This window comes from Pristiophorus japonicus, chromosome 1 (genome assembly GCF_044704955.1).
Source record: "Pristiophorus japonicus isolate sPriJap1 chromosome 1, sPriJap1.hap1, whole genome shotgun sequence".
NCBI classification, from domain to species: Eukaryota; Metazoa; Chordata; class Chondrichthyes; family Pristiophoridae; genus Pristiophorus; species Pristiophorus japonicus.
The window spans coordinates 239,169,491-239,183,856 of NC_091977.1; positions in this window are offsets into that span (position 1 = coordinate 239,169,491).

The following is a 14,366-nucleotide window of genomic DNA, read 5'->3' on the forward strand; positions in this document are numbered from 1 at the left end:
GGGCAAATGCATGGCAGATGCAATATAACGTGGATACATGTGAGGTTATCACTTTGGGAGCAGAAACATGAGGGCAGAATTTTTTCTGAATGGCGGCAGACTAGGAAAAGGGGAGGTGCAACGAGACCTTGGTGTCATGGTTCATCAGTTATTGAAAGTTGGCATGCAGGTACAGCAGGCGGTGAAGAAGGCAAATAGTATTTTGGCATTCATAGCTAGGGGATTTGAGTATAGGAGCAGTGAGGTCTTACTGCAGTTGTACAGGGCCTTGGTGAGGCCTCACCTGGAGTATTGTGTTCAGTTTTGATCTCCTAATCTGAGGAAGGACGTTCTTGCTATTGAGGGAGTGCAGCGAAGGTTCACCAGACTGATTCCCGGGGTGGCTGGGCTGACATATGAGGAGAGACTGGATCAACTTGGCCTTTATACACTAGAGTTTAGAAGAATGAGAGGGGATCTCATACAAACTTATAAGATTCTGAAGGGGCTGGACAGGTTAGATGTGGGAAGATTGTTCCCGATCTTGGGGAAGTCCAGAACCAGGCAACACAGTCTAAGGATTAGGGGTAGGCCATTTAGGACTGAGATGAGGAGAAACTTCTTCACTCAGAGAGTTGTTAACCTGTGGAATTCCCTGCCGCAGAGAGTTGTTGATGCCAGTTCATTGGATATAATCAAGAGGGAGTTAGATATGGCCCTTACGGCTAAAGGGATCAAGGGGTATGGAGAGAAAGCAGGAAAGGGGTACTGAGGGAAAGATCAGCCATGATCTTATTGAATGGTGGTGCAGGCTCGAAGGGCCGTACGGCCAACTCCTGCACCTATTTTCTATGTTTCTATGTTTACTGCAACTACTAATGTAAATAATAAAGGATCATATGGCAAACGCACATGATGACAGTTTCTGTATTAGAGCCATCTTGTAGAATGTATTTGTTTGTGATGTCGTAAGGATATATCACACTAATATCACTAAAACAGATCACAGAATCATAGAATCATAGAAAAATTATGGCACAGAAAGAGGCCATTCAGACCATTGTGTCTGTGCCGGTGGAAAAAGTACTATCCAGCCTAACCCCATCTTGCAGCAGTAGGTCCGTAGCCCTGTAGGTCACGGCTCTTTAAGTGCACATCCAACTACCTTTTAAATGTTTCTGCCTCTACCACCCTTTCAGGCAGTGAGTTCCAGACCCCCAACCACTCTCTGGGTGAATTTTTATTTTCTCATCTCCCCTCTCTTCCTTCTACCAATTACTTTAAATCTATGCCCCCTGGTTTTTGACCTCTCTGCTAAAGAAAATATTTCCTTTCTATCTATTCTATCTCGGTCTCTCATAATTTTATACACCTCAATTAATTCTCCCCTCTGTCTCCTCTGTTCAAAAGAAAACAACCCCAGCCTATCCAATCTTTCATCATAGCTAAAATTTTCCAGTGCTGGCAACATCCTTGTAAATCTCCTTTGTACCCTCTCTGGTGCAATCACATCTTTCCTGCAATGTGGTGACCAGAAATGCACATAGTAATCAAGCTGCGGCCTAACTAGTGTTGTACACAGTTCTAGCATAACTTCCCTGCTCTTAAAGGGATCAAGTTTCGACCTGAGTTGCTCCTATTTTTTTGGAGCAACTAGTTTAGAATGGAGCATCTTAGAAATTGCAATTCTCAGCATTTAGTTTGTTCCAGTTCTGGTGAGTTAGAATAGTTCCATTTTAGATTTTTTTTTTCAAAAAGGGGCGTGTCCAGCCACTTATGCCTGTTTTGCAAGTTTAGGCAGTGAAAACTTACTCCAAACTAACTTAGAATGGAGTAAGTGTAGATTTTTGTACATTCAGAAAAACCTTGCCTACACTTAGAAATCAGGCGTAGGGAACAAGAGATGGCGGGGGTGGGGGGCGGGGGAGGGAAGTTTATAAACATGAAACACGTCACTTTTACAAATAAAGAGCCATCATCAATAATAAATGATAACTAAATCAATAAATCAATCAATAAATCAATCAAAAAATTAAAAAAATAAAAAATAAAAAAATAAATAAGAAATCAATCAATAAATAAAAAATTACATTTCTACTCACCTACTGCAGTACCGGGAGCCCTCCAACAGCATGCTGGGATGCACCCCCCCCCCCCCCCAATGTGTCTCTCTCTCTCTCTGTCAGTGTCTCTCTGTGTTTCTGACAGCGAGGGGTGGGGAGAGAAAGGGGAGAGGGAGGAAGAGGAGAGGGAGAGGAGGGGGGAGGAAGAGGAGGGGGAGGGGGAGGAAGAGGATGGGGAGGAAGAGGGGGGAGGGGTGAGGGAGGGAGGGAAGAGGAGGGGAAGGGAAGCGGAGGGAAGAGGAGGGAGGGGAGGGATGGGAGAGGAGGGGGGAGGAGGGATGGAGGGGGAGTGGAGGGAGAGAGAGGAGAGGAGGGAGGGAGGGGGGAAGAGGAGGGGGAATGAGAGGAGGGAGGAGAGGAGAGGCGAGGAGGGAGGGAAGGGAGGGAGGGGAGGAGAGGAGAGGGAGGGGGAGGAGAAGTGGAGGGGGAGGAGAGGAGGGGGAGGGGGAGGAGAGGAGGGGGGGAGAGGAGAGGAGGGAGGGGGAGGAGAGAAGGGAGGGGAGGAGAGGAGGGAGGGGGGAGGAGAAATGGAGGGGGAGGAGAGGAGGGAGATGGGGAGGAGAAGAGGAGGGGGAGGAGAGGAGGGGGTGAGAGGAGAGGAGGAAGGGGGGAGGGAGGTGGGAGGAGAGGAGGAGGAGGGGGAGGAGAGGAGGGGGAGAGGAGAGGAGAGGAGGGGAGGAGTGAGGGGAGGAGTGGGGGAGGGGAGGGAGGGGAGGAGAGGAGGGAAGGAGAGGAGGAGGGGGAGGGAGGGGAGGAGAGGAGGGGGAGGAGAGGAGGGGGGTTAGCGGGAGTGGACCTGAACACACTGGGGAGACAGTGGGGAGCGGAAGCGGACCTGAACATGTTGGGGGGTAGGGGGGGGGAGCGAGGGGCGATGTGCTTCGGGCCCCTGCCACGCAGCCTCGGCGGCCTGGAGCTACTGCACATGTGCGCACACTCTAGCGCGCATGTGCAGAGGACCCGGCACTGTTTTCAGCGCCGGGACATGGCTCCGCCCCCCACAGCTTGTGCTGCGCTGTGCCAAGGGCCTGCAATGTTCCAGCAGTGGGGAGAATACCGAGGTAAGTTTTAGTCGCGGTTTTTGTTCTAAAAAGTCACGCAGCTCACGGAGTTGCGCCGTTCTAAGCGTGGGGGCAAACTTGGGCCCATATTCTTTGCCTCGCCTAATAAAACAAAGCATTCCATATGCATTTTCAACTGCATAATTGACTTGACCTGCTATCTTTAAGGATCTGTGGACATACACACCAAGGTCCTTCTGTTCCTCCACACCTCTCTATATCCTCCCATTTATTGTGTATTCCCTTGCATTGTTGCACCTCCCCAAATGCATAACCTCACACTTCTCCGGATTGAATTCCATTTTCCACTTCTCTGCCCAACTGAGCAGTTCATCAATATCTTCCTGCTGACTAAAGCATTCCTCCTCACTGTCAACCACACAGCCAATTTTTGTATCATCTGCAAACTTCTTTATCATGCCTCCTACATTGAAGTTTAAATCATTAATCTATACTACAAAAAGCTAGGCAGCTAGCACTGAGCCCTATTGACCCACACTGGAAACCGCCTTCCAGTCGCAAAACCACGCATCAACCTTTACCATCTGGTCTTTATCATATTGCTATTTGTGGGACCTTGCTGTGTGCAAATCTTCTGTCAAATTTTCTACATTACAACAGTGACCACACTTAAAAATACTTTCTTTCTTTCTTTCTATCTATCTATCTATCTATCTATCTATCTATCTATCTATCTATCTATCTATGTGGGGGTCGAAGTTCATCAGCCCACCGCCCGCTGCCGTCGACTGCCGCCCACTCCTGCCGACATTCCTCCTGAAGATCTGCCCAGTGCCACTTTTGGGATGGCCTGGAGTGGGCAGGAGGAGAGAGCCACCAGGAACCGCCCGCTGACGTCAGCAGATGGCCGAGTGGCGCAACTGACCCACCGCCCGCGAGTTCCCCGATTCCTGTGGACGGGAGTCGGCGGGACTCGGCAGCAGATCGGGGGTGGACCACTGCGAGGAGACTGGTCAGTCTCCGATGGTGAGTCTGAAGAACCTGAAAAAAAGGTAAGTGAACATGTTAAAAAAAAATTTCAACAGCGACTTAACTGCATGGTGTCCCGTGAAGGTCTTCAGATATTTTTTGTGTTTTTTATTGGTTAATTATTTTTTATGTCTTCGACCCTCCATGGGCCCGACTCCATCCTCGGCGGCACTTGGGTAGCAAGCGCCTCTGCAGCTGAGAATGAGACCTCCCGCCTGCTGTCGCCCAGATTGCCGGCGTACATTGTTCATTTGCCGCCTGCCGACCTTCGAGGGAACTTGGCCATGAATATCCTGTCCAAAGTACCAACTGGTACCTCGGCGGCCATCGGCATTACTTTGGGCGGCACTTGGGCAAGCGGAGGCCTTGATGAAAATCAGCCCCATGAATATTGTGTAAATGTAATATTCCCACACTAATCCCAGTGTTGAGCTGTTTTAATAAACTGCAATGTTGATTCTTTGACATCTTTGAATGTGTTTCCCCACGAGCAGTGCAAAATTTACTTTGTATTATAGTTCATATTTCATGGAATATATAATTATTCGTAGAGCACCCTGGGATGTTTTTTCTACATTAAAGGCAAATTCTTCAAATGCAAAATATCGCAGGTGTTGGAAATCTGAAACATAAACAGAAATGCAAGAAATACTAAACAATTCAGGCAGCATCTGTGGAGAGAAAAGCAGAGTTAACATTTCAGGTTGATGGCCTTTTGTCACAACTGGAAATATGGTCTCCTCAAAATGCTGAAAAGGGAGGGGAGAGGAAGATGTGTTTGGTGGTGGCAGAAATGGTGGAGGATGATCTGTTGAATGTAAAGGCTGGTGGGGTAAAGGTGAGTACACGGGGAACCCTATAGTGGCTCTGGGAAGGTGGGGAAGGGGTGAGAGCAGAAGTGCGGGAAATGGAACCGAGACAGTCGAGGGCTATGTCAACCACAGTGGAGGGGAATCCTGGGTTGAGGAAAAAGGAAGCCACATCGGAAGCATTGGTATGGAAGGTGGCATTGTCAGAACAGATGTAACAGAGACAGAGAGGGCCTGAACGTGGTCAAAGCCAAGGACCGCCCAAGTGCCACCCAGAGGGCTGTAGAGAGACCTGGCAGTACTTTGGCAGGGAGATTCCTCAAAAAGATCTCCAAAGACCTCCAAAGTCCTCAAAAATATGACTTACGCCCTGAATGTGGATGGCAGTGGGCAAGAGCTCCCAATCTTGGCGGCAAATGCAATCCTCGCCAAAGTGCCGCCGCGGATTGAATTGGGCTCAAGGAGGGGACAACACATAAAAATAAAAATTTACACAAGAAAAAAACACTGGAAAACCTTCAGGAGACCCATCCACCTGAATCACTGTAAAAAAAATAGAAGAAGTTTACGAACCTTTTTTTGCAGGTCTTCATACTTCACGTTGGGGTTAGACCTGCCTCCATGCAGCGGTCCTTCCTCCTGCTGCCGCCGATTCCCGCCCGGAGAAACTGGCAGCTCAGCGGGCGGGATGACACTTACGTGTCTTGCGCGCTAGCGGATGTCAGTGGGCGGTTCCCAGCGGTCCTCCCCTCCCGCCGACGGGAGGCCGAGAGGAAACTGGCATCGAAGGGAGACCGCCCAATAAACTCGGCAGCAGCTGGCGGCAGTGGGTGGTAAGTCCACCGAGTTTGGGCCCAGAGAAACTGGGAGAATGGAATAGAGTCCTTACAGGAAGTGGGGTGGGAGGAAGTGTAGTCAAGGTCACTGTAATATCTCTAACTTTTAAAACATGTAATATCTCTTTTTCCAGTTCTGACAGAAGGCCATCAACCTGAAACGTTAAACACGTTTCTCTCCTGACAGATGCTGCCTTTACAGCTGAGTATTTCCAGCATTTTCTGTTTTTATTGCAGGCAAATTGTTGTTGTAGTAATGGATCCTGCCAGTTGTTGACTATTGTATCCTTTGTTATATCTGGTAGGATCAAAGCCCTTATTGAATCTCTTTCCCAAATCTGCTTTTACAAAGTGACAAAGAATTTACAGCACAGAAAGTGGCCATTTGTCCCAACAGGTCTATGCCAGTACTTATGCTCTACACGAGCCTCCTCCCACCCCTCTTCATCTAACCCCATCAACATATCCTTCTATTCCTTTCTCCCTGAGGTGCTTGTCTAGCTTCCCATTATTTAGCTTACTCCTGAATTCCCTATTGGATTTATTCGTGACTATCTTATATTTATGGCCCCTTGTTCTGGTCTCAGCCACAAGTGGAAACATCATCTCCTTATCTACCCTATTAAACCCTTTAATAATCTTGAAAACTTCTATGAGGTCACCCCTCAGTCTTCTCTTTTCTAAAGAAAAGAGCCCCAGCCTGTTCAATCTTTCCTGATACGTATTGCCTCTCAGTCTGATACCATTCTAGTAAATCTTAATTGTAATTTGCGCATGCTGCTGTTCGAACATGCACTCAAACACATCTGTCATTGTCGCATCCTTCAACTTCCCTCCTTTTCTAATCACACAACTGCCCCTATCTCATCTCTTAAAAACAAAACTTCATAAAGAATCCAGATGGATCAGGATCAGCCAGGATCAGTAGACATACAGAATTAGCTTGATATAATGAAAGCCGTTGGCACTGACTAGAAGATGGATTTCAATTACATTTTTTACGTTACTGCATCTAGCATTGAGTGTCAGCTTATCTTAAAAGTGAAGTTCCTTGTGTAATTGCTGCTGTTTTCAATTGTGCTTGCATGTTTGGCCACGTGCAGTTCTAGCCATTCCCATCCCATGTGCAAAGGAGGGTTTTACATTCATGAAAACCAAAACTGTAAAGAAATTATATAGAAACATAGAAAATAGGTGCAGGAGTAGGCCATTCGGCCCTTCTAGCCTGCATCGCCATTCAATGAGTTCATGGCTGAACATGCAACTTCAGTACCGCATTCCTGCTTTCTCGCCATACCCCTTGATCCCCCTAGTAGTAAGGACTTCATCTATGTGAATGTAAATGAGAGATCGTGATTTCATATGGTTCTGAACCATCTGCCACCTTCTTGCTCAATTACTTACCGCCCATTACCACCCACTGCCGCCGGCTGCCGCCGAGTTTTTTCGCCGCTCTCCCCTCGGTGACAGATTCCTCCAGGTCTGCAGTCGGCGGGAGGGGAGTACTGCCAGGAACCGCCCCTTGATGGTCGCTGGTGGCCAAGTCACATAAGTGTCCTCCCACCCGCCGAGATTCCTCCGGGCAGGAGTTGGCGGTAGCAGGGGGAAGGACCACTGCGTGGAGGCAGGAGTAACCCTGACGATAAATAAGAAGACATGGAAAAAAAGGTTAGTGATCGTCTTTTAATTTTTTTTTCCAGTGATTTATCTATATGGGGTCCACTGAAAGTGCCCCAGTGTTTTTCTTTAAGATTTTTATTTTTATATCTTTCCCCCCCTCCCTGGGCCAGACTCAATCCTTGGTGGCACTTTGGCGAGGATCACATTTGCTGCTGAGTTAGGGTGCTCACTCACGCTGGCGCCCAGATTGATGACATAAGCTGTTATTTTGCCATTGGGCGGTACTACCATTTCTTTTAGAGGAATCTTCTTGGAAAAGTACCGCCCAGTCTATCGGCGGCCATCAGTGGTCCTATGGGTGGCACTTGGACGGGTCTTGGCTTTGACCAAGTTTGGGCCCCTAGTCTCTATTTTCTGTCCATGAACAAACCCTCAATCCATGCTAATATATTACTTCCAATCCTATGAGCCCTAATCTTATGTAACAACCACTTGTGTGGCACCTTATCGAATGCTTTCTGCAAATCCAAATAATCTACATCCACTGGTTCCACCTTATCTACTCTATTAGTTCCACCCTCAAAAAACTCTAATAGATTTGTTAAACATGATTTCTCTTTCATAAAACCATGTTGACTTTGCGTAATCATAATGTGATTTTCCACATCCTTAATAATAGTTTTGAGCATTTCCCTAGCACTGATGTCAGGCTAACTGGTCTATAGTTATCTGTTTTCTCTCTCCCTCCTTTCTTGAACAGAGGGGTTACATTTTCTACCTTCCAATCCATAGGGACCGTTCTACAATTTAGGGAATTCTAGAAGATCAAAACCAATGCATCCACTTTCTCTGCAGTCACCTCTTTCAAAACCCTCGGGTGAGGCCATCAAGTGCAGGGGATTTGCCGGCTTTTAGTCCCATTAAATTATGCAGAAATTTTTCTTTACTAATATTAATTACTTTAAGTTCCTCACTCTCATTAGACTCTTAATTCCCCATAATTTCTGATAAGTTCTTTGTGTCTTCTATCGTGAAGAAAGACAGAATTTATTTGTTTAACTTCTCTTCCATTTCTTATTCCCCATTATAATTTCTCCTGTCTCTGTCTCTAAGGGACCCATGTTTACTTTACTAATTGCTTTGGATTATTTTGCCAATTACCTTAAGTCTGAGTCTGTTGGCTATTGATCCTTTTGCCACTGAAAATAGTTTCTCCTTATTTAATCTATCAACATTCTTTAAGGTTCTGTACACCTCTGTCGAATCTCCCCTTAACCCTCTCTGCTCTGAGGAGAACAATCCCAGTTTCTCTCATCTCTCCATGTAACTAATGTCTTTCAGCCCTGATACCATTCTAAGAAATCTCCTCAGCACCCTATAAGTTTTAACAAATAAGGAAAATATGAAGCATGCATAAAAGGTTTGCAATATTAATAATATGACTTTACATTTGACGATAAAATAGAGAATAATGGATAGCTCCAAGTCATTAGAAAGCTGTAATCTATGGAGCTCAGATGTCACAAATCACCAAAGAAAGGCTGAAATTGTTTGTATCTGTTATCTGAACCCAAGATAAGATTGCTGTTTTTAAAATCACTTCCTTATTATTAAAAAATATTCTATATTTAAAATATATGCTCAAGTTTTATGGCATGTATCAGGATAATAGTGTACTGGTGCTGGGTGTCACTTCATACATTGCAAGTCAGTGCATTTATACCAAATACCATTTGTGCTGATTGGCATAATTTCCACCAAGCATTGAGAATGAATGGAGCTGACTAGCAGGAAATTACGGGATTCTGCAGCACACTGTATTCTGTGCAGCATTTGAGCAGCTCCATTTTTACAAATTCCCACAACCTGCTACCAGAGCAAATTAGTCAATGGGACGGGAGCAGGTTGGAAAAAAAAACTATCCAGCAAGACAGTCTTATTTGTGTATGTTGGGAAGGAGGTAGAAACATGCTGTGTGGAGTTAAGGAACTATGAGCTTAGAGGCAATGGAGGGAAGATCTTTGGAAAAGTGAAGATTGTTAACTATCTAGTTAATGGCTTGGAAATTGCAGTCGGTGGCTTGCCGCCCACAAGGGACCTAATAAATAAAATTTCACAATACTGAAATAAAAATAAATGATCACAGGTTCAAAACTAATTAAGATGCCCTTTAATTAAACATTTAAAATTAAAATTTCATTTTTGAAAAATAAATGTAAACACTTTTAAACAGGACATAAATAACAAACTTTAAAGTGAATGTATAAATCATTTAAAAAAATTATTTTAACATTTATTTTAACCCTTATGCTAATAGAAGAAAGCCTTATGCCTGCTTTTACCAGGTGTAAGGGTTTCATGGTTATTCGCTGGGCTGGTGCAAGGCTGCAGTTGGTGAGATAGCTCTGTAATGGCCTCCCTAACCTTCTTTCTTAGGCAGTCCCGCAGAGTTGAGGATGACTTGCTTCCACACTAAGATGAGTTCTAAGGTGACTGATGAGACCAATGCGGGATCTACAGTCTCTGTCCCAGGTGGGGCAGACAGTGGTTGGAGGGACGGGTGAATGGGGTGCTTGGTTTGTCGTATGCTCCTTCTGCTTTTTGTACTTGGCTTCCGCGTACTCCCGGCGAAGCGACTCGAAGTGTTTAGTGCCTTTTCGGATACTCCTCCTCCACTTTGAGCAGTCTTGGGCCAGTGATCCCCAAAAGTCGACGAGGATGTTGTATTTTTTCAAGGAGGCTTTGAGGGTGTCCTTGAAGCATTTTCTCTGCCCTCCTGGGGTTCGCCTGCTGTGACGTAGCTCAGAGTAGAGCGCTTGTTTCAGGAGTCTAGCATCGGGCATGCGGACAATGAGGCCTGCCCACCAGAGCTGATCGAGTATGGTCAATGCCTTGATGCTGGGGATGTTGGCCTGAGTAAGAATGCTGATGTTGGTGTGCCTATCCTGCCAATGAATTTGTAGGATTTTGTGGAAGCAGCATTGGTGATACTTCTCCAGTGCTTTGAAGTGCCTACTGTACCTACCATATAGGAGGGTGGGTATCACTACTGTTTTGTAGACCATGAGCTTGGTGCCGGGTTTGAGATGGTCATCTTCGAACACTCTTTTCCTCAGGTGGCCAAAGGCTGCACCCACACTGAAGGTGGTGTTAGACTTTGTCATCGATGTCTGCCTTTGTTGATAGTAGGCTCCCAAGGTATGGGAAGTGGTCCACGCTGTCCAAGGTCTCATCGTCGATCGTGATAACTGGATAGCAGGTGAGGCAGGTTAGTAGAGGATCCTTGTCTTACTGATATTTAATGTGAGGCCCAGACTCTCGTACGCTTCAGTGAAGGTGTCAACAATGGTTTGGAGTATGGACTTTCTCTGTATTGCACATATGAAGTGGGGGTCAGGCCTCCTGCAAGCTTTCCTCCTCTGCCTGGTCTTCCTCTAGATGCAGATCTGTGGATACTTGTCTGCTCCTCATCTCCCTCTTCTTCCAGCCACAATGGCATCCCAATCACCATACCCAGGATACCAATTAGAAGTTCTACCAGAAGTCCACTGTAGACACAGCCAAATAAGATCTTGTAAAAAAAAGAAAGAAAGACTTGCATTTATATAGCGCCTTTCACAACTACCAGACATCTCAAAGCACTTTACAGCCAATGAAGTACTTTTGGAGTATAGTCACTGTTGTAATTTCCGCCATTGTTCATTGTTCATAGATTTATATGTAACCTTCAGGGCTGACGACCGAGGGCCGTGTGGCTCTTTGTTGGCCGGCGCGGACATGATTGGTCGAAATGGCCTCCTTCTGCACTGTAGATTTTTATGTTTCGATGTAATGTGGGAAACGCAGCAGCCAATTTGCGCACAGCAAGCTCCCACAAACAGCAATGCGATAATGACCAGGTAATCTGTGTTTTTTGTTATGTTGATTGAGGGATAGATATTGGCCAGGACACCGAAGATAACTCCCCTGCTCTTCTTCGAAATAATGCCATGGGATCTTTTACATCCACTTGAGAGAACAGATGGGACCTCGGTTTAACGTCTCATCTGAAAGACGGCATCTCCGACCACTGCAGCATTTCCTCAGCACTGCACTCCCTCAGCCTAGAATCACATGCTCAAGTTCCTGGAGTGGGACTTAAACCCACAACTGTCTGATTCAGAGGCGAGTGTGCGACCCACTGAGCCACAACTGACACTAAGTCTCATGGGAACTCAGAAGATAGATTGAGACCCGCAGTATCAGAAGAGAATTGTCCCATGGCCTAGATGATAGGTATCTCAGAAGGCTAAGGGAATATGGGGAGGTGATAGTGGAGACATCAAGCAGAATTTTCCAGAAATCCTAGGAAATGGAAATTGTGCCGATTGAGTGGAGGGTAGCACTTGCAAGGAAAAGCTGTGGGAGCTGTAAATCAAAGTATGCAAATACAGAGTATTGCTTGTAGGTGTGTGCCCTCCTGAACTTGAAAATCTCTTCCTCTTGTTCCATGTTGCAATTAACAATGGCATTAGTGAAAGGGGATTTCAACTTTCTCATTGAACCATTACTGAAGAAACCAGTGCACTCTGCGAAGCTCGATGATCAAGATTTTCAGCATTTTTACTGATTAAGTAGCTCATTAGCTACTTGAGAAGTGGCAAAGGAGCATTATTACAGGTGTATTGTGTTTCGCTAGTTGTTTTTCTGTCATCTGCATGTCCTGTCCACAAAAAGTAGGATAAATCCAATCCAGCCAATTACCGCTCCGTCAGCCTACTCTAAATCATTAGCAAATTGATGGAAGGTGTCATCGACAGTGCTATCAAGCGGCACTTACTCATCAATAACCTGCTAACCGATGCACAATTTGGGTTCTGCCAAGACCACTTGGTTCCAGACCTCATTATAGCCTTGGTCCAAACATGGACAGAAGAGCTGAACTCCAGAGGTGAGATGAGAGTGTCTGCCCTTAATGTCTAGGCAGCATTTGATCAAGTGTGGCATCAGGAGCCCTAGTAAAACTGAATTCAATGGAAATCAGGGGGAAAACTCTCAAAGGAAGATGGTTGTGGTTGTTGGAGGTCAATCATCACAGCCCCAGGACATTGCTGCAGGAGTTCCTCAGGGTAGTGTCCTAGGCCTAACCATCTTCAGCTGCTACATCAATGACCTTCCATCCATCATAAGATCAGAAGTGAGGATGTTCGTTGATGACTGCACAGTGTTCAGTTCCATTCGCAATTCCTCAGATAATGAAGCGGTCCATGCCCACATACAACAAGACTCAGACAGTGTCCATGATAAGTGGCATGTAATAATCGTGCCACACTCTAGAAACTTAATTGGACCAGCCACATAAATACTGTGACCACAAGAGCAAGTCAGACACTGGGTATTCTGTGCTGAGTGACTCCAGACTCCCAAAAGCCTTTCGACCACCTACATGGAACATCACGAGAGTGAAGGAATAAGCTCCACTTGACTAGATGAGTGCAGCTCCAACAACACTCAAGAAGCTCGACACCATCCAGGACAAAGCAGCCCGCTTGATTGGCACCCCATCCACTACCTTAAACATTCACTTCCTCAACCAACGGCACACCATGGCTGCAGTGTGTACCATCTACAAGATGCATTGTAGCAACTCACCAAGGCTTCTTCGGCAGCACCTCCCAAACCCGTGACCTCTACCACCTGGAAGGACAAGGGCAGCAGGCACATGGGAGCACCATCACCTGCAAGTTCCCCTCCAAGTCACACACCATCCTGACTTGGAAATATACCGCCGTTGCTTCATTGTCGCTGGGTCAAAATCCGAGAACTCCCTCCCTAACAGCTCTGTGGGAGGAACCCCTTCACCACATGCAGCGCGTGAAGAATGTGGCTCACCACCACCTTCTCAGGGACTTTTAAGGATGGGTAATAAAGGCTGGCCTTGCCAGCAATGCCGATCTCTCAGGAACTAATTTTTTTAAATCATCGACTATAATTGGCTGCAACAAAGCAATTCTCGGACATCAGTTTGATTGGCAGTTGTTGAAATAAACAATAAAAGAGTTATTAATGTTTGATTTGGCAAAAAAAAATAAAAATCTATCCGACAATGAATTACTTTGACTGTAAAGACTGTTAATTAAATGATTAGTAATTGTGGCTAGGTCTGGAGTAAATGAAAATCCCTTTGGGGCAACCATTTCTTGAAACGTGTTCAGCACACGTATGCTGTTGAATAAAACACTTAATTATCCAACCATCAAAGGAGTCACCACAGTACTACAATATCAAAGTTGCTTGAATGTCAGGAATGACTGTATCATAATATTGGCCCTGTAATTGCGGTCGGAGGCTTCCCGCAGGCAGATGCCTCCGACTACAAAAATATTTACGAATGTACCCGGTGGTCCCGGAGGAATGTACACATGCTACGAGGCCTCCATGCGCAACCTAAGGCAGAGGCTCACTTAATCCAGGAGTTTATGTGCATCCTGGGATCATGTGGACCGGACCAACCAACCAATGAACATGGCGTATTCCCATTCACAGTAATGGTGAGTTCGATCACCATTTCTATGAATGGGGATAAACCGAAAAACACACACGCATTTAAAATAAATAAGAAAAACACTTCACATATTTAAAATTAATTGAAATTTAATTTAATTAAATCTTTTAGACAAAAAATAATTTTTTTGAAATGTTTTAAGGGCTAGAACTTTTTTTGCATGCTTAACGTCCACTTACCGCCCATTTTACAACTGAAATGGCGTATAACACCCACATATCGCCCATTCTGGCACAAAATGGAAACTGATGGGCTTTTTAAGAGACGTATCGCCGAGCATTATTTTCCCAATGGGCTTAACGTCGAGAAAAAATATTATCGCCTGCCCACTTTTTTTGGGCGGCATCAGCAAAATGGGCAACATTAACGCCCATAATATCACCCAGTGTTACTTTCCGCAAGGA